Raw genomic sequence first — 26,371 nt, forward strand, 5'->3', positions numbered from 1 at the left:
TGTGTTTAAATCAGGTGAGAAAGTACAAGAGGGTGGTAAACATTTTTGATATAGTTTGTAAAAAAATTCCCCAAATGTTGTAATGGTAGATGTAGTCATCATTTAGTTGGCCACAAGTTAAGCCTGGGTCAATGTTTCACTAATCTGTGGAGTCCTTAGTAAAATATCTGGCCCACGGGAAGTAACTGTTTCTCTTTTCTGATCACTGACTCTCATTTGTGCCTTTCTTCACCCTCAACACCACCACTGTATCAAAAGTCAAATCTATTAGTCTCAGAGGTTCTAAGGACCAACAAACTTACCCTCAGAGAGAATATCAGGAAAAATGGAGGTTTTCTCATAGAGGCACATACTGAACCACTGTATGTGCTTTTCAAAATGCATTTGAATTACATGCTTGCTGTTGACTGTGGAAGAGAGAAGAGATCCCCTTGAATAAATATGTTGTTATTTCTTGAATTCCTAGTTCCTAGAACAGTGCCTGACACAGTCCAAGCATTTACTATCAAAAAGGGGATGAATAACTAGTTGAATGAATGCATGAATGAGGAGAGTTAAAAAGAGCATTATTGTGAACTAGTCAAAGAGAGCATATGTAGGTGTGCATTCCATATAAAGGGATGACAGCGCAAGTGTGACATGTCATTTAAAAAATATACAATCCTGCCATTTTCTGCTCTGAGAAAAAATTGGTCCATTAGCAACACTTTAGCTCTTTCTACAACCCCCAAATCATACATGCACACCCAGGAAAAATTTTCCCTACTGAACTTCCTTGCAGCTACAGCTGCCTTTCCCTGAAGCCTCCCTCCTCTGTCATCTGTGAGGGATTTGTGTCCCTCCCTGGGAATTGCTCCCTGGGAGCAGTCACTGGAGCCACGCCTCTGGAGTCCAGTCTTCTGGCGTAAGCACAGCTGGACATCAGATGTCAGAGCCCCAGGATGGATAAACATGCCATGTCTCTGTACATTCAGGTTAGAAAGCTGTAAGTGCCTTGTCTGGCAGTCAGAATACAGGATTGTAAACAAGAACACAGGATGAAAACTCTGTTAGGGGATGAACTTTGGGCTGTAGTCAGATCTCTGAAAGCCCTCTCTACACAATTTTGTGAGAACCACAGAGGTTTGGAGTTGCTGTCTGCTCGTCAGTGTCAGGGAAGCCATTTCTAGATTTCACCATCCTGCCTGAAGAAAGCTTTATTACCAGTCTTATTATTAAATATTTACTTGATCATCCAAAATAATGGCATAAAATCTAAATGCATTTTATGGAACTTTTTGAAAGCAGGCAAAAATCATAGCCATGCAAAGATTCTGCTCCCAGTGAATGTGCAGTGCATTCCTCTTGGTGCCAAAAACTTGCATGACATTCTTTAATGTTTAAAATGATATTTAGTCTTTGCTTTATTGTGTGTTTTGACAGTGAATTGTTCCTTGCCTTTTTAGGATAGCAAGAGCAATTGGGCAGGGATAGGAGTGAGGTAGTTCTTGGCTCTTTAAATAAGCCAAGCCCATAGCCACCATTATACCAGGAAAATGGGTTTACTTCCTCCTTTGGGAGGTGTTAGAAATGTCTAGAACTACATTTTAGGAGGAATGAGAATAGTCACAAAATACATACTCTGGCCTTTGAAACTAGGTAAGTCAACTAGTGGATTTGTTTTTGTTATTCTTTTTCCAAACTTGTCCTCAATTTTATTATTTTCTTTACAGTCTCTTTTTGCTCATCAGTTACTATTGCCACTGTTAGTAGTAGCGGTAGAATAATAACATATTACTACTGTGTATTTATAAATAGTAACTTCAGCCTTTTATACGTGCTAGACAATAATCATCTTAACCTTAAGAAAAATCCAGGCCGGGCGCGGTGGCTCAAGCCTGTAATCCCAGCACTTTGGGAGGCCGAGGCGAGTGGATCACGAGGTCGAGAGATCGAGACCATCCTGGTCAACATGGTGAAACCCCGTCTCTACTAAAAATACAAAAAATTAGCTGGGCATGGTGGTGCGTGCCTATAATCCCAGCTACTCAGGAGGCTGAGGCAGGAGAATTGCCTGAACCCAGGAGGCAGAGGTTGCGGTGAGCCGAGATCACGCCATTGCACTCCAGCCTGGGTAACAAGAGCTAAACTCCATCTCAAAAAAAAAAAAAAAAAAAAAAAGAAGAAAAATCCTAGGCTCAAAGTCTGGCCTGTTCATGGTTAGTGGTCAATCATCATAGTAAAACAGGAGTTCTGAAAAATGGAGTATGCTCACATTTAAGTAGGGGTGGCATATTGGCTGTAAGACATCTGTATTTTCTTTAAAGCAACTATGATAGGTAACTGTCTGCTGGTACTCAGCCACAGAGAAACTTTTCTTTGCTCTCCTTTGTACTACTGAGGCTGGAAGCCTGAAAATTACATTTACCAGTTTCCTTTGCCAATTAGACATCATAGGACTAGTCTGCCTGGGTTTCCAGGGATGTAAGATTTTCACTGCTAAAACTGAAAATTCCTTGGCAAATGAGGATGAATTGATCACCTTTCTTGCAGTTGCATTTATGTTATGTGAGTGGAAAACACTTGCATGGGATTAGAAGGCCTGAGGAAGGTAATGCCATTTCAACTACTACTGGCAGTGGCATTGACAGGTATGTGGGCGTATGGTTTCCTAATCATCATCATCATCAGCAGCAGCAGCAGCAGCATCTCTAAGAGTGTCATTGAGAATGCTCCTGCAATCTGTAGTGAAAATAGAGGGTCCTGTGGCTACAGACTTTTGTGTAACATTAGCTTTGCTCTTTTGTTTCTTCAGCCATTCTAATATTTTGTAAATGATATCCTATATTAAATCCACTTCTGCCTGAAATACCTACAGTGATTTTTGTTTCCCTGATTGGACATTGATAGAAGGCTTCATTGAAAGATTGACTCTAAATAAAGGGAGTAGCTACAGTTAGCAGAACTGTGAAATGCTAATCAGAAAAACTGTAGAGAAAGCTCAATCAAATAGATTTTTCCAAGATGGCAGAAGGTCAGGGAATAGGGATAATGTAGCCAGGAGAACACATGAAGACCCAGGTTACCAGCACTGTAGCAGCAATTTATTCTAAGTCTGTCTAGGTCTCTGTAAATAAGCTCTGGTTATCTTTCCAAGATTGACCCAAGAATTCAAAGACTCCTAGACCTATTATTGGAGTCCATTAAAAATCAGAACTCTGAGGAACAAAGAAAGATGAATGAGATTATTTCTACATCTCTATTTCTTTCTAAGTTATGACATCCTCTGATGGGATAGATGGAATTCATTTTTATGCCCTGAAAATTTCCTCTGCCTAGTATTTCATCATATATAATACTATTTTAACTATGTCTGTCTCCAATATTGAATTATTAGCTCTTCAGAAATATAATTGTACATCTTCAAGATTTAATAGTGTTTGGCGTATAAATGATATTCAATGGTTTCCCATTTCATTCAGAATAAAACTCAAAATCCTTACTAAAGACACACATGCTATAAATCCTGACCACTGCCCTAAACTTGTCTATTATTTTTTCCTTAATCATTTTGCTTCAGTTATACAGGTAAGGTATTAATGTTCCTCAACCATGTCAAACTTGTTTCTATTTCATGGTCTTTGCAGTTACTTTTAAAAAGCTGCCCAAAATACTTTTAAACTAGATGGCTATATGGCTTGCCCCTGTCCTTCTGTTCTCTATACAAATGATATTTTCACAGTGACACCTTCTCTGACCACTCAACATAAAAACTAACAAAACACAACAGCGACAACCGTCTTCTAACACATATTGTTTCCTCTGCATTGTATTGTTTTATTCTATAACACTTTTCAACATCACCCTGACTATTTACATATATATAGGTATATATATATATATATATATATATATATATATATATATACTTAGTAGCTATTATTGCTTCTTCCTTTTAATAGCAAATAGTCTCCTTTTAAATAGAGATAAAAGATAGATAATATATAGGTATAGCGATTGGAGTAACAATAAAAATTAAGTTACAAAAATAAGAAACAAATGACCTGATTTAAAAATGGCCAAGGATTTTAACAGACACCTCACCAAAAAAGATAAACACATGAAAATAAGCAAATGAAAGATGTTCTACCTCATATGTCATCAGGGAAATGCAAATTAAAATAATAAGATACTGATACATACATATTAGAATGGCCAGCATCCAGAACACTAACACCGCCAAGTACAAGGATGTGAACCAAGAGCAACACACATTCATGGCTGGTGGAAATGCAAAATGCTACAGCGACTTTGGGAGACAATTTGGAGGTTTCTTCCAAAGCTAAACTTACTTGTACCATATGATCCAGAAATTGTGATCACTGATATTTAACCAAAGAAGATAAAGACTAAGTCCACACAAAAACCTGCACACAGATATTTATGGCAGCTTTATTCATAATCACAAAAACTTGGAAGTAACCAACATGTCCTTTGGTAAGTGAATGAATACACTTTGGTACATCCTGATCATGGAATATTACTCACCATTAAAAAAAAATAGCTATCAAGTCATGAAACCACATGGAGTAAACTTAAATGAATTTTATACTAAATGAAAGAAACCAATCTGAAAAGACTAATATACTACGTAATTCCACTATGACTTAAAAAAAAAATCTATTGACTGAGAATCTACATAGGAAAAGGTGCTATCAATGGGTCTCTTAAGAGACCACAAATTTAAAAAGACACACATCCCTGTGCACATTCTGATTATTTATCCAAACACCAAAAATTAAGAAAAGTTTCTAAAATTTTTCAGACTAAAATAAAAAAAAAAATACTACCAAAGAAGCATTAATCAGGCAAGTTTGCCTGCTTGTATTAGTATCAACACATGTTGGACTGTACTATGTTTACTTATAAATAATACCTAATTTATCCAACCTCACTTAGTATGTGGGAAACGATACACCCCTAAGTGTATTGAGATATGTTTCTTTGAAACAAACATATTTAATTTTATGCATGTGATAAATAAACAGCCTTATTCAACATACACTTTTTAAAAATGAGCAGCACAGACAGCAGACATGTGACTCCTTATTACTCATACTCTTGACTATCAAGAAATGAAGCCAAACTTCATAAAAATACATTCAATAGAAGATTCAAGGTAAAAACATTTTCCTGTGGTTAAATATCATTCCCTTTGTAATATTCATTTGTAATCTAAATTCACACACATTCCTCCTGCCCAAAATAGTCTTATAAATGTTGTTATACTTGTAGTATTGCAGTGCTTTTTTCAGTCTGGTACTTATAGAGGTTACTGGGGTGCAGCAATGAATTATTTTAACTCTAGGAAAAGTATAGACTTACAGCATTAGCTCCTTTAAAAAATTTCTTTAAAAGATTTTTACTTTAGAAACCTGCAAACTGTGTGGTTTTCTTCAGGTACAATATATCCAAACTTTTTATACAAACCAACAGTTTGTGGTAGAAATTCAAGGGAAATCTTTTAACAGTTCAGTTTCTAGCTTAGCAAAGTAAGGATTGGTAATAAAAACTTGCCCAGCTGCTTTCCTCTGCATTCATCATTAATGATAACATCTACTCTTCCTCTCTTAGAACAGGAATGGATGAATCTGTGTTCTATTATCAGAGTTGCTGTGGCAACAATCTGTCCTAGAGTTGCATATTCCACAACTGTAACATGATAATACCCAGATTTCTTCATATGCTCAAAAGTTTTCATAAATCATTCAGGGTTCACAACTCCAGTCGCTGTCAGCTGACCCAGTATTTTAAAACATGTGCACGCATGCATACACACACACACACACACACACATACACACACCCCTATTTAAGTCAGCAGTACAAACACGTCTCAAAACAAGCCTCCCCAGGATGTGTTGGGGAAATGGCTGGAAAAAATGTAGCTGTATGCTGACTCCAGGCTACTTGTTTGAGTACTTTGGTCAAACATAGGGGTTTCATCAGGTTTCATTTTTTCAGTAAGGTCTTCTTTTTCCATCTTGAGCTCTAGATTACTATCCTCAATAGATCCTGATCATTATGCTAGACAGGGAGCTCTGTCCCCCCTATTCAGCAAATCCTGCCCATAGAGGCCCTGTGGTTGATGCTCCTAGCCAGGCATGTTGGACTCTATGACTCACTTTTGCATAAGAAATATTAGCATGTAAAGGAATAACTGGAACAATGGGGGATGAGTGTTATATAATGTATTGATTAAGAAAGAAATTACAGACCACCAATTTTGAAGAAAATAATGAGTCAAACATTGTTTTGTTATGAGTAAAACATTCTCCGCTTTATTATTTATTTACTATTCCTTAACTTGAAACTTTTGAAAATTAGATAATATATGTATTATAATCATAAAAATGTTTGTTAATCATACTTACATAATTTTATTAATTTTATATGTACATATATTTAATCTTAGACATACTAAATGTATATCTCTAAGGGTTGGTACTACTAAATTTTCTTTAAGGAAAACTGAAAACCTCCACACGATTCTCTGTATTTATGGAATATGACCACAGAACAAACTCTAAGAAATTTCCAAATGAACTAAAAAGCTAAATGATATGGTTTGGCTTTCTGTCCCCATCCAAATCTCATCTCATCTTGTTAACTGATTTATGTAGGGGTACAACTAGTTTGTGTATAGAACAGAATTGATAGGGGACTTCAAAAAAAAAGTTGAGACATGTGAATAGTAAGATGAAGATAGACTTTTCTCATTAAAATATTTCTTTTATATTTGCTATAAGGCTGTTAGAAAGCTGGAAAGATAGAAAATAACTAAAGATATTTGTTCAATGGTGAACATTAGGATTTCTAATCCAAAATTCTTTTAATTGCAAAACACAAATGAAAATGAAAACTTATTGAAAAATATAATGAAGTCCTAATTCTAGAGCCAAGGGAGGAAATAAGGCTGACAATCAAAAGGAGATTAACTATGATTTATTAGGTGCTATAGATTAAATATTTGTGTTCCCTCCCTGCCCACTCCTCAATACATATTTTGAAATTTTAAACTCCAAGGTAATGGTAGTAGGCGGTGGAACTTCTGAGAGGTGATTAAGTCATGAGGGACAAGCCCTCATGAATGGGTTTAAATCCTTTATCAAAGGGTCCTGAAAGGGTTCCTTTCTCTTTCTACAATGTAAATGCACAATGAAAAGACAGCTGTCTGTCTGTAAAATGTGAAGTGAGCCCTTTTAAGATACCAAATCCACCTCCATTTTGATCTTGAACTTCCCGCTTCCAGAACTGTGAGAAATGTTTATTGTTTCAAAGGCAGCCAGTCTACGACAATTTGCTATAGCAGCCAGGATAAACTAAAGCAAAACTCGGTGCCGGAAAGTGAAGTGCTGCTGTAACAAGTATCTAAAAATGCAGAAGTGGCTTTGGAACTGGGTAATAGATACAGGCTGGAGAGTTTAAGGCACATAAAGAAAAAGCCTACATTGCCATGAATAGATTGTTAGGGGACAATTCTAATGAGGACTCAGGAGAGGAGGGGGCGTTTAGAGAAAGCATAAATCTTCTTGGAAAATATAAGTGACCGGGTGTGGTGCTGCATCCCTGTAATCCCAGCACTTTGGGGGCTGAGGCAAGTGGATCATGAGGTCAAGAGATTGAGATCATCCTGGTCAACATGGTGAAACCCCATCTCTACTAAAAATATAAAAATTATTTGGGCATGGTGGCATGTGCCTGTAGTACCAGTTACCCGGGAGGCTGAGGCAGGAGAATCGCTTGAACCTGGAAGGTGGAGGTTGCAGTGGGCAGAGATTGAGCCACTGTATTCCAGCCTGGAAACAGAGTGAGACTCCATTTCAAAAAAAAGAAAAAAAAAAAAAAAAGAAAAAGGAAAAGAAAATACCTAAGTGACCCTGAACAGAATGTTAGTAGAATAAAGCCCACTCTTGTGAGATCTCAGACAGAAATGAGGAACATGTTTTTGGATCATGAAGGAAAGGCCATCTTTGTTATAAAGTACCGAAGAATTTGGCTGAATTCTGTCTGCATCCTACTGTTTGTGAAAATAGAACTTGTGGGTGAAGAAATTGAATATTTTGCTGAGGACATGTCTAAACAAAGTATTGAAGGTTTTTACTGGATTCTCTTGACTGCTCATAGAAAAATGTGAGAAGAGGGAAAATGGCTTAAAGATGGAATTGCTAACCAAAATGGGAACAGAAATTAAAGATTGGAAAATCTTTAGCCTATCTATAATATTAAAAAAGGAAAGCATGATCAGAAAACTCAGGATGTGGCCAAATGATCATCTGATAAAGTGATTAATTAGTCATCTCAACAGCAGGTAAGATTATTGTTTAAGACAGGTTGGGTCTATACAAAATTTCTGGCAGCTGTGTTTATATGAAACTTTCTGCCAGATCTAAGAACTTTGGCAAAAAATGGTCAAGTGTTAAGAGTTCTCTCCCGGGGTTCTTAACTGGTGCATGATGTTGTTCTTCCAGGGATTGATACTGACGCATACATAGTATTTCCGCTTAACTACATAGCTGACTCCATCTAGATATAAAAGGACAGGGCTTCCTAACTATGCTCTGGGCTTAGGGACTCCTGCCCTGGATAGCATCTGGACCTAGGCACAGAGCCGCTGCAGGGGCAAAGCTTCAGGTAAAGAGCTGCTACAGGGTCATCTGCCCAAGCTATAAAAAGGGGGCTGGACAAAGCCATGGGGGCAGTGCTGCCAGACCCTTGAGGGTCTAACTCCTGTCTGGAAAAGCTGTGGCAGCAGGATCACGACCTCAGTGTGCCTTTATAAGTGGGACTTCCGGCACAGTGGGATTGGAGGGTAGAGCATTAGGTTAAAAAAGATTATTCTCAATTTTTAATGTTGTTGCCCTGTTAGATTTTGGACTTAAATGGGACAAGTCACTCCTTTCCTTCTTTCCTTCTCTCTGTTAGAATATCCTGTGCCTATCCTATCATTGTATTTTGGAAGCACATAAGTCCATAACTTGTTTGGGATGGCAATCCCATTCCTGAGTATGTACCTAAAGGAATACAAATTATTCTATTAATATTATAAAGACACATACACATGTATATTCATTGCAGCACTGTTTGCAATAGTAAAGACATGGAATCAACCTGAATCCCCATCAATGGTAAAGAAAGTGTGGTACATATACACTGGAAAATACTATGCAGCCATAAAAATGAATGAGACAATGCCCTTTGCAGAGACATGGATGAAGCTGGAGGCCATTAACAGTAGCAAACTAACACAGGAACAGAAAACCAAATACCACATGTTCTCACTTTTAAGTAGGAGCTAAATTATGAGAACACATGGACACATAGAGAGGAATACACACACTGGGGCCTATCAGAGGGTGGAGGGTGGGAGGAGAGAGCGGATTATGAAAAATAACTAATGGATTCTAGGTTTAATACCTGGGTGATGGAATAATCTGTACAACAAACTCCCATGACACAAGTTTATCTATGTGACAAATCTGTGCTCATACCATCAAGCTTAAAATAAAAGTTAAAAAATTTGCCTCAAAATGAATCGTATCTTGAATCTCACACATGTTGAATCTAGGTGATATTCAGATGAAATTGGACTTAGATTTTTGAATTGATGACATGAGAATGACATAAGTTTGATGGGGGTTGGGAAGAAAGGAGAATAATGTCATATACTGAAGATGTCCTCCCAAAATTCAAGTGTTGAAACCTAATTCTCAATTTGATGGTATTTGGAAGTGAAGCCTGTGGGAGATAATTAGGTCTTGAGGGTGAAACCCTCATGAATGAGATTAGTGCCCTTATAAAAAAGGTGCCAAAGAGTTCTTTACATCTTCTTTCATAGGAGGTCATAGCAAGACGACAATTGGCTATAAATCAGGACGTGAGTTCTCACAAGACAGCTGGTCTGCTGGAAGCTTAATCTTTGACTTTCTAACCTCCAGAACTTTGAAATCTGAATGTTTGTCATTTATAAGCCACTTAGTCTATGGTAGTTTGTTATTTCAGCCTGGAAGAACTAAGACAGATATTAAATATCTATGACAGTCAGAAGAAGACTTCAAAGGTGGCTGAAGATGTGAGCCTGGGTGATTGAAAAATAGATGTGCCATTACCCAGAAATAGGGACTTCTTGAAGGCAAAGGCTGATATAGTGGTGGCCTTAGAGTCTATGTTGTGATTTAATGGAACTTTTCACTTTTCACCATTCAAACCAGTATCTAGAGGTACAGTTGCTGTATAATTTCATCATTATCTGTAGGACCAAACTAAAGGTCTCTGCTTTGAAATTTTGGCTAGAAATTATATTATACATCTGCCAGCAATTATTATGGGTGTAACTAAAGTGAATACAGCTCACTGGCCCTCAATAACATGATTTTCAAATAATAATATTGGAAAGAGGGACTTTTCTAAAACTTTCAAGCAATCTACAATCTCCCAGACTACTTTTATGATGGATTTTTTTTTTTACTAGATATGTTATTTCAGATTTGGCCACTAACCAAAAGGCAGGACATTGCTGGTGAATTTAAGCTGTTCAATTTTACACAGAAAAGAATCTGAGCAGTGATTTTGCTTTTTTGTTTTGATCTTTGACACAGAGCTGCAAAATGTCCTCTTTAGTTACCGAGCAAAAGGAAGCATGCTGTAAAAAAAAAAAAAAAAAAAAAAAAAAAAGTGTGGTTGTGCAATGTCTGATTGCTGTGATATCCTCTGCAGATGCATTAGGAAAGGCAACAGCAACCTCCCACATGACTAGGGCAGAAAATGCTTCTCATCAACATGAAGGCCATAATGTTCTTATTCGTAATCAAGCATGCTGTTTTACTCAGGAAAATGTTTGAAAATAGAAAAACCTAAAGATCAAAAATCAGTTGCTCAAAATAATGTCTCAGGTATGGATTTTCAAAGGATATCTGGAAATACTAGGTAAAGATTAGAAGTCTGTGTGTAGTCCATAGACTGAATATCAGGTAACATTTATCTCAGCCAATGATGTTATCAGAACTATGCTAGTTGGATGTCACAGGCAGATTCATAATTTAGTTGTTCTCACAAATTTCCTTTCCTTGGCTGATGGTGTTCCAGCTGGCAGGAGGTCATAAAATGTGTAACCCAAGCCAGCACAGCATCATTACTTGGCTGGCCTACTGAAAACTTCACGGAGAAAGTAATGCTAAGCCAAGTGGGAGATCCCCAAATTTCAGTCTAACAACAAAACTTGTGTCTTCTCCTTAGATGAGAGGAAACATTTTATTCTGGAAATAGGGAAGATTTGGGAGTCAGACCACTGTAAACCACAACTTCTTTTGAAATCTATGTAATAATACCTACTTTATAATATTGCTTTAATAATCAGACAAAATGAAATGAAAAGCCTTGCTTATATTAGAATTTCAATGAAGTTTGTAAGCCCTGTGTATTAGTCCATTCTTGCATTGCTGTAAAGAAATACCTGAAACTGCGTAAGTTATACAGGAAAGAGGTTTAATTGACTGATGGTTCTGTGGGCTATACAGGAAGCATGATGTTGGCATCTGCTTGGCTTCTGGGGAGGCTTAATGAAGCTTACGATCATGGTGGAAGTCAAAGAGGGAGCAGACACATCACATGGCAAAAGCAGGAGCAAGAGAGAGTGAATGGGAGAGGTTCTACACACCTTTAAATGACCATATCTCATGAGAACTCATTCATTATCAGGAGTACAGTACAGAGCAGATGGTGCTAAACCGTTCATGAAAAATCCACCCTCATGATCCAATCATCTCCTACTAGCCCCACTTCCAACATTGGGGATTACATTTCAACATGAGATTTGGGTGGGGACACATACTCATAGTACATCACCCCATGACTTTGGGTCAGTTGCTTAACTACTTTGTGCCTCAGTTTTTTTAATCTATAAAATGGATATTATACCACTTACCTCAGAGGGTAAAGACTGAATGATGTAATAAATGATAAGCTCTTAGAATAGCTCAATAGTAATTGCTCAACAAATGTAGCCATTGCTGTCATTATTATTCATTGTGTGCTGACAGGATATTTCACATGAAGATAATAATGTGAGCTCAGCGGATATAAGGTTTTATGCACCTTTTAGTTTTTTTTGTTCAGGGGATAGTGGATAAGTAGAAGAATAAAGCTGAGGTGGGAGATACACAATACTCCCATAGTAATAAGGAGAAAAAATAAAAGGACTGATGCCAATACTAATAAAGTTTAGGTTTCAGCTGTGATGAATCTTGAAGATTATATCAAGGAACTTAGGATTTTTGATTAGAAAAGATGAAAAGCCAGTAAGGCCTTAACTTAGCAGGTTGTATTGACCATACCTGTATTTTTGAAAGATAACTAGAGGGGATGTGGATGATCACCAAAGGAAGGTGGCGAGAAGCAGGGAGGTATTTAGGAAGTTATTGCAGAAGGTAAGTTACAACAAGGGAAAGACAGCAGGGATGGAAAAATGAAAACAACTACAGGAAATATTCAGGGATGAGATCAATCAGTTGGTTAATTGGATGTGGGGTTAAAGGAAATACCTAAAGCTGTTTGGAGGTTTCTAATTTGTGAAAATGGCTAAATGATAGAAACAGGATGGAGACTGTGAACACATGATGGAATATGAGATCTTTATGGATCATCCAATGGTTAAAATCATGGGTGCGAGACATTGACTAAACTATTGCTTAGGAAGGAAGAGGAAAAAACAGAGCATAGAACTTTGAGGACTTTTTACATTTAATAGGAGGTCAGAAAATAAAAGGTCTAGAACAGCAGTGAGAATACAGTCAGAGAGGAGGAAGTGGGCAGAAGAGACAAGCAGACTGGAAAGCCAGTAGCAGAATAGAAATTCAAAAGAAACAGGAGGCCAACTGTTACAGTTTTAGGAATATATAATTATCATTAATAGACAGGTACTCTATCAAAATGTGTATTTACTACCAAAAATAATCTGATCTTTCCACTTTCTTTTCCTCATGTTCTTTCTCTTTATTCTTCAAAACACCACATAGACTTTATAAACTCCCTTTGCTTCATCAGTTTTCTACAAAGCCATTCGGTTTCTAGATGACGCAATTATCAAAGGGAAGACTCTAAAATAACATAAAGGTGATATAGGTGTATCTGAGTCTAGTGACTCCTGCCTACGATAATTCAGAACAGATCTCTGCTGCGTTGTGCTGCATATCTGGACACAAACTGAAAATTCAGTCCAGCGATTAGAGATTTTTTGTTGTGTTGTAAGTGGTTCCTATTTTGTAAATACTTGAATCACTCAGGAATTGTTTTTCTATTTAAAAACTGTGGGTCATATAAACATAATCTTCAGGAATAACTCCTGAATGCACAAAAGAAAGTCTTGCCTGGTTAGTTCAGTGTATTCCAGGCATGGTACATCTTATGCCTAAGTGTGACAGCTTCTTAATTTGTCTTTCATCCAACTTGCTTAGCAATCTGCCTATCCTATAGTTACTTGAAATAATGTGATAAACATTTACAAACTATAAAATCCTATGTATCTAAAATGTCCTTGCCCTTTCTACTTTTGTGGCACAAATGAAGTCATGTTCATATCAATAATCCAAAGCATTGTACTTAGTCTGTACTAAACTTCCTATCTTAGCATGTAGAATCTATTTATTCCTTGGCATGTATTCAGCATACAGGATCTACTAAATCCTCTTTTTTTTTCAGATTGAACGTGGGCTGCTTGTCTCATTGCCCCTGGTTTTGTGCCCATGTGGGAATAACAGTGACCATGCTTGGAGTGCCGTCTCCCAATTACAGAGTCACTAGTCTGTAAAACGCCAAAGTGGTTTTAGGTTCAAAGTAGAGGTGGTGAAGATGACTTTTTTCCACTCTATGCCAAGACTTGTCAGCTTGGCTCTGGATGAACATTGGTTTTGATGAGAGTCTTCAAAAAATGTATCTCGATGTAATATCTTCTCTGCCCACACCTTCTAAATACTAGGAAAGCAGGATAGCAGTTACAGGGGATAGAAAGGGGACAGAAACCATTTCATACTTCTGCTTTTTCATTTCTTTCTCTCTCCCCCACTCTTCTCCTGGTCCCGTACCAAAATTCTTTCTTTTTTTCTCTGGTTATAAACAAAAGATGTATGTATTCCACTAGTCTCAAAAAAGATTCTCAGGCGTGGTGGTGCACAGTTATAGCTACTTGGAAGGCTGAGGTGGGAGTTGAGCCCAGAAGTTCGAGGCTACAGTGCATTATGATCATACTTAGGAATAGCCACTGTGCTCCAGCCTGGCAGCAAAGCAATACCCCATCACTAATGATAATTAATAGTAATAACATCCTTGGGGTGTGTCTCTCTACATTAGTAATGCCAATGTCCTAAAAATTTGTTTAATATGCCCTGTTATACAAACATAAATATGATTTTGTTATAAAATAGATATAGAGATAATACAGATATAGATATTTATCACTTTCTACTGAGGCACCAAAGCCCAAGAGCAATTCAATGGGTGACAGGAACAATTCCGTAAGTTGGGTGTGTATGCTCAACTGCTTGTTCATGGCATGCTAAACGAATTGCAAAACATATTCTGCCCATCCTCACCCCACTCATTCTTGGCTACATGTTAAGAAATTGATAGAAGTAAACAAAAGGAACAATTCTGACAAAATTGCTTCTGTTTTCTTTTTATTCCATGTTCATCAAGGGGAAATATTCTTTTTTTTTAAAATTTATTTTATTGCATTTTAGGTTTTGGGGTACATGTGAAGAACATGCAAGATTGTTGCATAGGTACACACATGGCAGTGTGGTTTGCTGCCTTCCTTCCCCTCACCTGTATCTGTCATTTCTCCCCATGCTATCTCTTCCCACCTCCCCACCCCCCCGTCCCTCCCCCATTTCCCCCCGACGGACCCCAGTGTGTAGTGCTCCCCTCCCTGTGTCCATGTGTTCTCATTGTTCAACACCCGCCTATGAGTGAGAACATGCGGTGTTTGATTTTCTGCTCTTGTGTCAGTTTGCTGAGAATGATGGTTTCCAGGTTCATTCATGTCCCTACAAAGGACACAAACTCCTTGTTTTTGATGGCTGCATAGTATTCCATGGTGTATATGTACTACATTTTCCCTGTCCAGTCTATCATCAATGGGCATTTGGGTGGAAGTATTCTTTTATCTCACCTTAAGCCAATGAAAAGAATTTCAGGGGGACCACTTAGCGGGGTTCACAAAAGCCTCTTGGAGTTTGGTAAACTTCTGTATTATGTGTCAAGTCTAAATGTCATAAGATACGACTGGATTTTCCTAAGGGCAGCATTGGGACCAGCCTGTATTTCTACCATGAAAGGGAGCTAGCCTGGGTCATCTGTCCAATTTGAGTACCTGGAGATTCCATGTGACCCCAACAGGAGGGGAAGAATTCTAGAACGCAAGTTTTGTGAAAGAAGCTATAAATAGCTACTTAAGGAAACACGTTGACCATATCATGGGAACTGCAGGAGGAGGTTCCCAGTGGAGGATCTTCAAGGAACCTACACGAGCACCCAATGAAACACAGAGCTAGTCATTGTGCATCTGACATTAATGGGCATTGGCAAGTCTTAGCTTCTCCTCCGTGAACCTGGCTAGGTAGAAAACAGCAGCTATCAATATGGGGAGAAGGTAATTAAGAAGCAAACTGAAGTTAGTCATATACCCATCTCCCTTCCCGGTCCAGGTTTCTAGGCCTGTGGCAGGCATAATTAGGGAGATAGGAAAGGTTAAAATTGAATATCACTTAGGAACGTGGAAAATAAACTCATAGGGTGTATACTTTAAAATTACTCAAATTACTAAGAGACTGGAAAATACCTATGTGCCCTAAGATTTCAACCAGGGAAGAGAAGAACAAATTGTACAACATCATTTGACAAGCAGAATGTGATACACAGAATAATGGCTCCCCGCTGGGCATGGTGGCTGGCACCTGTAATTCTAGCATTCTGGGAGGCCGAGGTGGGTGGATCATGAGGTCAGGGGTTCAAGACCAGCCTGACCAACATGGTGAAACCCTGTCTCTACTAAAAATACAAAAATTAGCCAGGTCTGGTGGCATGCACCTATAATCCCAGCTACTCGGGAGGGCTGAGGCAGGAGAATTGCTTGAACCCTGGAGGTGAAGTTTACAGTGTGCGGTGAGCCGAGATCGTGCCAGTCTAAGCAACAGAGTGAGACTCTGTCTCAAAAAAAAAAAAAAAAAAAAAAAAAAAAATTCGTGACTTCATTCCTGAAATTCATAAATATGTTGTATTACATAGAAAAGAGGGATTAAGAATGTAGATGAAATTAAGGGTACTAATCAAATGTCCTTAAAATAGGGAGATTATCCTGGATTATCTAGGTAGGCCCAGTGTATTGACAAGCATCCTTAAACACGTGTGAGAAAGGCAGGAGAGTCAGTGTCAGAGTGATTCCATGTAAGACTCAACTGACCAATTCTTGCTTTGAAGATGGAAGGAAGACATGGGCCAAGGAATGTAAGCACCTTCTAAAAGTTTTAAAGGGCAAGAACATTGATTCTTCCATAGTTACTCCAGAAAAAAAGAAAAGCTGCAGCCCTGTGGATACAGAAAGGCCTATTCAGAACTGAGTTTCAGAATGCAAGATAATAAATGTGTGTGTTTTGAGCCACTAAGTTTGTATCAGTATGCTAAAATAGCCTTAGGAAACTAATTCAGGAGATAAAGAGAAATAACAAAATTGGTTGCTGCTACTCCTTACTGTATCTAAGTTACATATGTGTTAAAGGACCATATGGCCCGTGCCAATTATGTGAGAGAAAAAAAATTCTAGCAAGGGATATCATCTGTTATATTTTACCATTCGGTGAACTTGATTTATCTTCTAAGCAAGCCTCTCCGTAATTCTTACAAAATGTATTGGTCTGTTTGCTTTAAAATTCAAACTGCTACTAAGGAAAGGGTCCTTCCCGACACAGTCAACCTCATTCTGTTGAAGTTTCAAAACAATTCTCCAAGCCAAAGTCATGACAGAAGAGAAATGAGAATGCCCACTATTAAATTGTTTTTGGAATGGTGTCATCCCTCTTTAGGAGGCTGACTGATTTCTGCCTATCTGTAAAGGAGAATGCTGAAAGAATCTGAGTCCTGGCAACTAAAGACAAGCAAACCTCTGGGTCCAGGTTTAAGGGAGAAACATTCCGTTAATTGACAAATTTCCTGTGGTTTTCTTCTGGAGAGAATGAACATAAAGGCAATTGTTAACACTGGAATGCCAGAAATAGCTGTTGATTTGGTTAAAAACAGAATTATCAGAAAACATACAGGAGGCCAACAAACATATGAAAAAATGCTCATCATCACTGGTCATTAGAGAAATGCAAATCAAAACCACATTGAGATATCATCTCACACCAGTTAGAATGGCGATCATTAAAAAATCTGGAGACAACAGATGCTGGAGAGGATGTGGACAAATAGGAACACTTTTACACTGTTGGTGGGAGTGTAAATTAATTCAACCATTGTGGAAGACAGTGTGGCGATTCCTCAATGACCTAAAAATAAAAATCCCATTTGACCCAGCAATCCCATTACTGGGTATATATCTAAAGGATTATAAATCATTCTACTATAAGGACACATGCACACGAATGTTCATTGCAGCACTGTTTACTATAGCAAAGACCTGGAACCAACCCAAATGCCCATTGATGATAGACTGGATAGGGAAAATGTAGTACATATACACCATGGAATATTACGCAGCCATCAAAAATGATGAGTTCGCATTCTTTGTAGGGACATGGATGAACCTGGAAACCATCATTCTCAGCAAACTGACACAAGAGCAGAAAATCAAACACTTCATGTTCTCACTCATAGGTGGGTGTTGAACAATGAGAACACATGGACACAGGGAGGGGAGCACTACACACTGGGGTCCGTTGGGGGGAAATGGGGGAGGGATGGGGGGCGGGGAGGTGGGAAGAGATAGCATGGGGAGAAATGACAGATACAGGTGAGAGGAAGGAAGGCAGCAAACCACACTGCCATGTGTGTACCTATGCAACAATCTTGCATGTTCTTCACATGTACCCCAAAACCTAAAATGCAATAAAAAATAAAAATAAAAATAAAAATAACAGAATTACCTTCAGCCTCTTTCTGACAGTCTCAGCTTAGAATTGCCACCAAGAGAATAAATGAGGAATTTCTCTAATATTGTGTTTTTGGGAAAATATTTATACGAGGTAACATCTGAGTACTCTCTTGTTGAAGTCCAAATTCAGGCTGAGGGAGATTCCTCCTTGATCCTACTGTGTGTACAAATTTAATACATGTACAATACACATATCTTTCCTGTATTCCTAGGTTCCAAAGCATTTGATTCAGTGCTTTGTGTTTGGATTTCAAGTGTCCATTTAGGCCAGTAAAAATAAAAGGCTACTTCTTCCTTCTTGCATTCCTATAGAAATGCTAATTCTTGAAGTTGACTTGCAGACAAGTCCAGTAATGTGAGAAATAAAGAAAAGCACAAAAATAATACTTCAAGATATTTTTCTTTCTATACAGAAAGTTTTGGCAGTTTCTACCCTCTATGGCAATAACATCACCACCACCATCACCACCACTAATAGAAATTTTTAATTCTCTCTTGCTCTCTAGAAAATATGGGCTCCAGTCCTCATGTTTTCCTCAACAACTGTATAACCTACAACCTTCCATTCGTAATATAGTCAACTTACCCACTGGTGTTGACCAGGGTTGAGGTACCATGAATAAGAGTGGGTTCCTTTACATAGTTTCTCAAGATTCCAATAGCTCCAACCCTAATAATTACTGACATGTATAAGATATGTTTACACTTGCACTCTCCTAGGAGCCCCAGATACTTTCTGTGTTTAAGTTTATTCACAGATCCTATTGTAAAGTATCCTGAATTTGCGATGTTTCTGACTTGTATAACATGGTTCTACATTCTCCATGGATAGCTCACCATATCAAAATATAAGAGTTTTTACTCTTTTTATTCATGCAGTATTTGTACAGTTCAGTGTAGCAGATGTTGGAGAAATCACCTTCTTTCGACTCTAATTCTCTACCCCATTAAACAATATCACAGGTCTGAAATATTTAACTGTGTGATATATTTAGCTATAAGCCTTAACATGGTAAATGTGCAGTAAGTGTTCTCTCTGGCTGTTTTATCTTCTTTATAAATTCTTTACAGTGGGGAGAGGAGCTTCAGCCTCCTTATAACTTTTAAGTTGCTGTAAGAAATTCTTACCCCAGTTGAGTGGCATAAAATAAACACAGTGGAGGTGTTGCTGACCACAGGCTCAGCTGCTTGCTGCTTGTAAAGCTGAATGACAAGGCTGAGATGTGGTAAGAACGAAGCAACTTTATTCCAGAGCTTAGCAGTGGAGAAGTGGTCAGTTTTGCATCTGAAGCAACCACTTCAGATTTCTGGGCAGAAAGCAAGTGCATAAAAAGGGAAATTTTGGTACACAGGGCATGCAGGCAGGGTGAGGAGGGGTGGGGTCTAAGTGACTGGCTCTCATGGCTTGTCTTAGTAATGGGCCATCTGATGGTCTGGCCGGCACCACTGCGGGCAGAATTGGGTTGTAAAATTATTATTGTAGTGAGGCAATCTCTTGGTGGAGGAGAATTCTGGAAGGTGCCCTGGTTTAAGATTTGGTCCCCGGAACTTCTAAGCAAACAGGTAATCAAATGAACTAGCAGTGCAGGGAGTGCCTGGTAGAGAGAAGGTAAAGGTTCCAATTGCATTTCTAAGGAGCTAAGTAAGAGGTGTGAGCAGACAGGAAAAAGAGAAGCAGTAAAAATATTTTTTAGGAAAATGGGGTACTTGGTTACAAAGGCTCATTTCTTATTCATGCAACAGAGTTTCTGGTGGGCTTCCATAAGACTGAGACCTACGCTTGTTCCATCTTGAGACTAAGTTGTCAGATTGGGTCTGCCGCATTTGCTCGGCAAATGAGAAGAGGTAGAGAAATCCTATCTACTTCTCAACTACGCTGACCTGATTTACCACATGTCTTGTCTTGTCTTGTCTTGTCTTATCTTGTCTTCCTTCCTCCTTCCCTCCTTCCTTCCTTCCTCCCTTCCCCCCACTTCTTGCCTTCCCACCTTCCCCGCTTCCCCCCTTTCCCCTTTTCTCCCTCCCTCCCTCCCTTCCTCCCTTTCTCCCTCCCTTGTTTGCTTCCTTCCTTCCTTCCTTTTTTCCTTCCTTCCTTCCTTTCTTTTTGATGGAGTTTTGCTCTTGTTGCTCAGGCTGGTATGCAATGTCAGGATCTCAGCTCACTGGAACCTTTACCTCCTGGGTTCAAGTGATTCTCCTGCTTCAACCTCCCAAGTAGCTGGGATTACAGGCTACTTCATATTTATTTTTTTAAGTGCCACCAATCCTGGCTCATTTTGTATTTTTAGTAGAGACAGGATTTCTCCATGTTGGTAAGGCTGGTCTCAAACTCGTAAACTCAGCCTCCCAAAGTGTTGGGATTACAGGCATGAATCACCGTGCCTGGCCATGTCTTCTATTTCTATTCCATTGGCAAGAACTAGTCACATGACACCACCTAGATGCAAGGAGGACTGAAAAATCTAGTTCCTGGATATGGAGCCACTTCCTAGTAACAACTCTCTATATTAAAAGGGAAATGTGGATCTTTGGTGAGCCTTTACAGCCTCTGCCATAGAAGAATTCAACTTACATTTGATGTAAGTATGTATGTGTATATAAACATAAATGCACATCACACATCATATCTTTTATCCATTTTTAACCTTATATCAAGATAGCAAAAAGCAATGTGTTTTATTTTGCAGACATTGTATAAAACCTTGAAGCTCATCCAAATCTGTAATGATCTGTTAAGCCCTTTTCCTCAACTCAGGATATAAAATATGTTCACATCTGTTGTAGATTCAATTATTGGCTTTGAGTTTTTATACTTTTGCCATACAAGTTTTTCTGTTCCTCTATTGAAGGAATATACTTTCCTGTCCCTCCCCTTTAAGCTCAGCCACAGGGCTTCATGGCTAATAGGAGGTTAGAAAAAAATAACACAAGCAGGGTCTTAAAATGTACTTGTGCATTTGAATTTCCCCTCTGGCACCTCTACCACTACTATTCGAAGAACATGCCATAGCTAGCCTGATCGTCCAAGAAGGATGTGAGGCATGTAGAATAAACCTGTTTCAGCTCACCTGCAGATCTGCAATGAAAAGCAAAGTGGCCCAGTTGAGCTCAGCCTAGATCAGCAGAACACCAATGAGCACATAAATCTGTGAGAATGGTTATTGCTGAATGCTATTGAAATGTCATGCATTGCACAGCTGTATTGTGACAATAGCTAACTGATTCAGCCTATTTCAGTTTAAAAATTTTTGCTCGGGAGCCAACATTCCCACATTATCACAGAATCATTTTTTCCTCTTCTAGAGACATTCTCCACTTTCAATTTCCGAAGAACACTTGGACTTATATCATTTAAATGGTATTTGATTAGTTGTCCTTCGAATGCAAGGTAATGAGAGATTGGAGAGTGAAATCAGTCTACTACTTCTGTGGCTGCCACTAGGTGTTGCTGTTGAAGACAGTTCAGCACAGTTCTAAAAATATCTACAATCGCATTGTTGATGTAGCTTTCTGTACTGACCATAGGATTCTTGAGGTTTAGGTTTTAAGAGTATAGACTATTCCATAATTATTCATCGTTAACTCCTTAGCCACTGTCTCTCAAGCATACCACCATGTCAATGTGGCTACAGCCTCAGCACATTGTGTTATAATTGACCTGCTCTCAAAACCCTTAGGCCCATGTTTTAGAGCAGGTCAACATCTAAGACTCCTTATGCTCCTTTTGGCCTTTTCTGCCAGCCAAGTCAATTTCAAACTATCAGAGATAGTCTAATAATGGTTACGGTCAAAGAAAAGACATGTTGATAGTCATCTTCCTTGAAGTCATTGCCATCTCTGAATGTTTCCCCAGATTTCTCTGAATTCCAGCACTATAAAAGCAAACAATATTTTAAGAATTTTTATTTTTTCAGGCCACCAAAGTTTTGTTACATCCTCCCTGCAATGCATTCATATATCTGCTACTACCCAAGTAAGTGTCCCATACTAATATCAGCTCCATGGTAATGCGATATCTCCATCTGTGAGCAAAAGGCTGACTAGTGTGGTGTATACAGTTATATCTCATCATTCATCATATTATATACAATATTCTGTTTTAAATATTAATTATGTAAGGCAAAAATTTTCAGGGGATAAAACTATAGCTGGGGGAAACTAAGGTTTTTAGAATGACAGGGCTCAAGGTATCACTCAACTTAGAAACTGTCGGCCAAAGCCAGTCTTCGGTTAAGGAGCTTGCAGATGGATTTTGCTGAGCTAGTAAATGAATTTGGGAAGGACATGCCTTCTCAGTTTTAAATCCCTGTTATATCCAGTTGTCTTGTATCAGACAGTGCCTCTAGTAGTTTCTCCTTTCCTTTAGCTATGGTTATCTAACAACATTTGAATGTAGGGTCTCTTTTGCAGATCAGCACTCTCATTTCACAGAGGAGGAAAGTGAGGTATATTTGGTGATGTAGTTTGATGACTGGTGGAGTCCACCTCTGAACTCTGAGCCTTGGATGATATAGTGGAACTCAGAACTCATACGCATTGAAAAATGAATTGACAAGAATTGAACTCAGAAGCTGTTATTTTCATTCCAAAGCAAAAATCAGTGCATCCAGGTGTCAGGCAGATTGGAGTGTAAGGATGATGGAAAAGTTATGGCCAGAATAAGGAAGAACAAGCCAATGGGAAAGAAGAACAAGACTTTGTTTTTTTTCCTCTAGGACTAAACAGCTGCTGAGAGATGGTAAATGTTTCCTTTCTGGAACTAACTCTGAGTTAACTAAAGGTGCCAAAAATATACATAAAAGGAAAAACATGTAGACATTAAAACTGACTCTTTGCCCATGTAAAACAGATGGCTGGAAAGAAGTCAAATAAGCTGTGCTGAAGACTGAATGTGTGGTCCCAGGAGAGATTGAGACATTGTCTTATTGACTATTCTAAACTTTGGAAAATAGTCAGCTATTTAAAAAAATTGATTCCATTTGCTCTTCCCAGGAGGCTGCTATCAGACTGGCTGAATAAGGACTTACAGAAAGAAAGTGTCAGTGGAGCTAGTTACTAGAAAGAAAGCAAGGAGAATAAATAATGGGGCAATGAAAATGGGAAAAAGAAACATATACCTTTCAGCAGGTATTAAAGGTATATCAGATATTCCTATTTGGTAAGAGAAAGAGGAGAAAAATTTGTATTAATGGCCACACACCAAGTGGGAAAGAAAGAAAATGAGATATCAAATTTGCTCAGATCTTATAGTGTGCATGTTAATACTATGCATTTTAAAGCTCTCAGTGGAAGGTAGGCTGGGAGAAAGAAATAATCTGTGAATGGAGAGGAATGTTGGTATTAAAAAATTTGCAGTTAGGAGGAGAAAGAGGGTGAAGAGAATGAGAGCTAGCCTCTAGGACAAGGTGCTGAACCGGGATGGTTGAGTAGTTAAGATATCAAGAATCTGGATTAATCAACTTGGGTAAAGAGATACAATTTGTACTTATCAATTAAAAAATTAAAATTAAAAAGTGGGGATCCTGGCCAGGCGTGGTGGCTCACGCCTGTAATCCCAGCACTTTGGGAGGCTGAGGCAGGTGGATCACCTGAGGTTGGGAGCTCGAGACAGTCTGACCAACATGGAGAAACCCCATCTCTACTAAAAATGCAAAATTAGCCAGGCATGGTGGTGCATGCCTGTAATCCCAGCTACTCAGGAGGCTGAGGCAGGAGAATTGCTTGAATCTGGGAGCTGGAGGTTGTGGTGAGCCGAGATCACACCATTGCACTCCAGCCTGAGCCACAAGGGTGAAACTCTGTCTCAAAAAAAATCCGAGAGAACTGGATTTATCAGAAGGGACTGGGACAGAAACCTAGATACTGACACTTGCCCTAAACTATAGGGTTTAGAGCCAAATTGTAAACTGGTGACCTCTGGTGAAAATTGGCTTACAGATATATTACATTTGGAACCTAGGATTTTAAAAATACATAAAATCTGGATTCTGAGTGGATTTTGAGTGTTCTCACAAAAATATGAATATGTGAGGTGATGTATATGTTAATTAGCTTGATTTGATTATTTCACAGTGTATTCAGATCTCAAAACAACATGTTGTACCCAAGTAATATATATAATTTTTTCTTGTCAATTAAAATGAATAGGTTTTAAATGTTTAGAAAAAGTTCTGTTTATTGAAGGAATGTTCCTAATTGTTCCCAAACAATGTTCCCAAGCAAGTTCTTTGTTAAATTTTTTAAAGAGAAAATACGAGTTATTTTGCCAACATTTTGAAGTCAGAAGATTTTTAAATATAAAAATTTGGAATTGTTTTTTCTTTAGAAATTAGAAAATCAAGCAACACCAGTCATATGATTGGTGGGGCCCAATAAAGCATACCCTTTTTTCCTCACTTGAGTTTATGAATAGACTAAAAAATGAGACAAAAATGATTAAGGCAGGTGCAGATCAAAATATCTCATTTACTGTGGACAAAGTCTAAGACAAAAGATGTGGCTTAAATGAGCAGAAACAATGGGATTCTTAATATCAAATCCCAGAAATAGGCTTCTTCACGCAGTCACAGGTAACACCAGATAACCGCAGGCCTTCCTGTGTGGCCTGACTCTGTAACACATACCCCATCGAGGAGCAGACAGGGAAATATGAGAGAAAAAACAAGAAAATGTTTGAGATACGAAGTCCGGGTCCCCCTCTTAACTTGAGAAGCCCGATCCTTCACTTATCTCTGGGAGTGGATGAGAACGTGGAGAGAGGCTAGTGTGTCCCTCTATTTAAAGAAACAAAAGAGGTTTCCCTTCCACCTCCTGACCTAAATTTCCTCTGTGACAGTCACTCTTGGCTCTGCAGTCACTGAGTGCAAGTTCTCTTCACCACAGCCAGTCCCTACTATTCTTTACTATGTCTTAGCCAGCATGCTTCTCTCGATTACATGACCTGTCTTGTCTCTCTAGTATTTGCTTGCACCATTATTATTGTCAGGTGTTGTCAATGTGGTCATCACACCACACAGCAGGTTAGTGAAGCAAAATGGTTCCAACTTCAACTTCTGGTTGCTAATGGATCCAAGAAGTAGAGAGTAGAGGCTGTTTGTGACCTCCGGTACAGGCAGCTGAAATGGACTGGGCAGAGCAAGGGTATATGGGAGTAACTAAATTTCAAACTCAAAATCTACCCATGTTAGAATAATTAATATTGCTGGAAAGGGGGGCTACAATCATATTGGAGAAACACACAACTTGAAAACAGAGAGCTGAGAAGAAGAAAGGAAGAAATAAAATGACAGACTCAAAGTCTCATAGCCCTCTTGACTTGCCTCTTGCAGACCTTACCTCACTGCATTCCAGTAGCCTTCACATTTATCTCCACCATGATTGCATTCGTTATGGCCTGCAAACAAAAGACACTCAATCCACCTTTATTAAATACAAAACAAGAAGTCAGGGAAAATATCTCAAAGAAGAGACTGTTTGGGGTAGGTACTAAAGACGTGTCTTATCAGTTAGGAGGCTATTGTTGATATCGTGAAGAAGGGGCAGAAGTACTCCCTTCAGAAGATAGTAGCTTTTGAACAAGCTTCAATTCCTTTGAGCAAACTTCAATTTCTTCATAAAACCTTCCCTGATATTTCCACAATCTAAGCCCAAAGAACATTGATCAAACCATCATCTATGACACCACTGTTGCTTACACCATAAGAATATTTATCATGTTATAAAATTTACTGTAACAGACTAAATGATGATTTAGATATTAGAAACAAACCCACTCTTTTTAAAAAATTATGTTTATAGAACCAAAGACAAAATCACATGATTATCTCAATAGATGCAGAGAAGGCTTTTGACAAAATTCAACAGCACTTTGTGCTAAAAACTCTCAATAATTAGGTATCGATGGAATGTATCTCAAAATAATAAAAGCTATGACAGACCCACTGCCAATGTCATACTGAATGGGCAAAAACTGGAAGCATTCCCTTTTAAATATGGCACTAGACAAAGGTGCCCTCTTTCTCTACTCTTATTGAATATAGTATTGGAAGTTTTAGCCAGAGCAATCAGGCAAGAAAAAGAAGTAAAGGGTATTCACTTAGGAAAGGAGGAAGTCAAATTGTCTCTACTTGCAGACAACGTGATTGTATATTTAGAAGACCCCATCGCCTCGGCCCAAACTCTCCTTAAGCAT

The 26,371-nt window shown here is 38.5% G+C and overlaps 1 pseudogene; it reads right to left on the bottom strand.

Moving 5' to 3' along the window:
* Nucleotides 1-5,401: 5,401 nt before the first annotated feature.
* Nucleotides 5,402-5,994, bottom strand: LOC101044297 (glucosamine 6-phosphate N-acetyltransferase pseudogene; annotated as a pseudogene).
* Between the last annotated feature and the right edge of the window lie 20,377 nt (nt 5,995-26,371).

The sequence above is a fragment of the Saimiri boliviensis genome, chromosome 15, assembly GCF_048565385.1.
Source record: "Saimiri boliviensis isolate mSaiBol1 chromosome 15, mSaiBol1.pri, whole genome shotgun sequence".
Taxonomy (NCBI): domain Eukaryota; kingdom Metazoa; phylum Chordata; class Mammalia; order Primates; family Cebidae; genus Saimiri; species Saimiri boliviensis.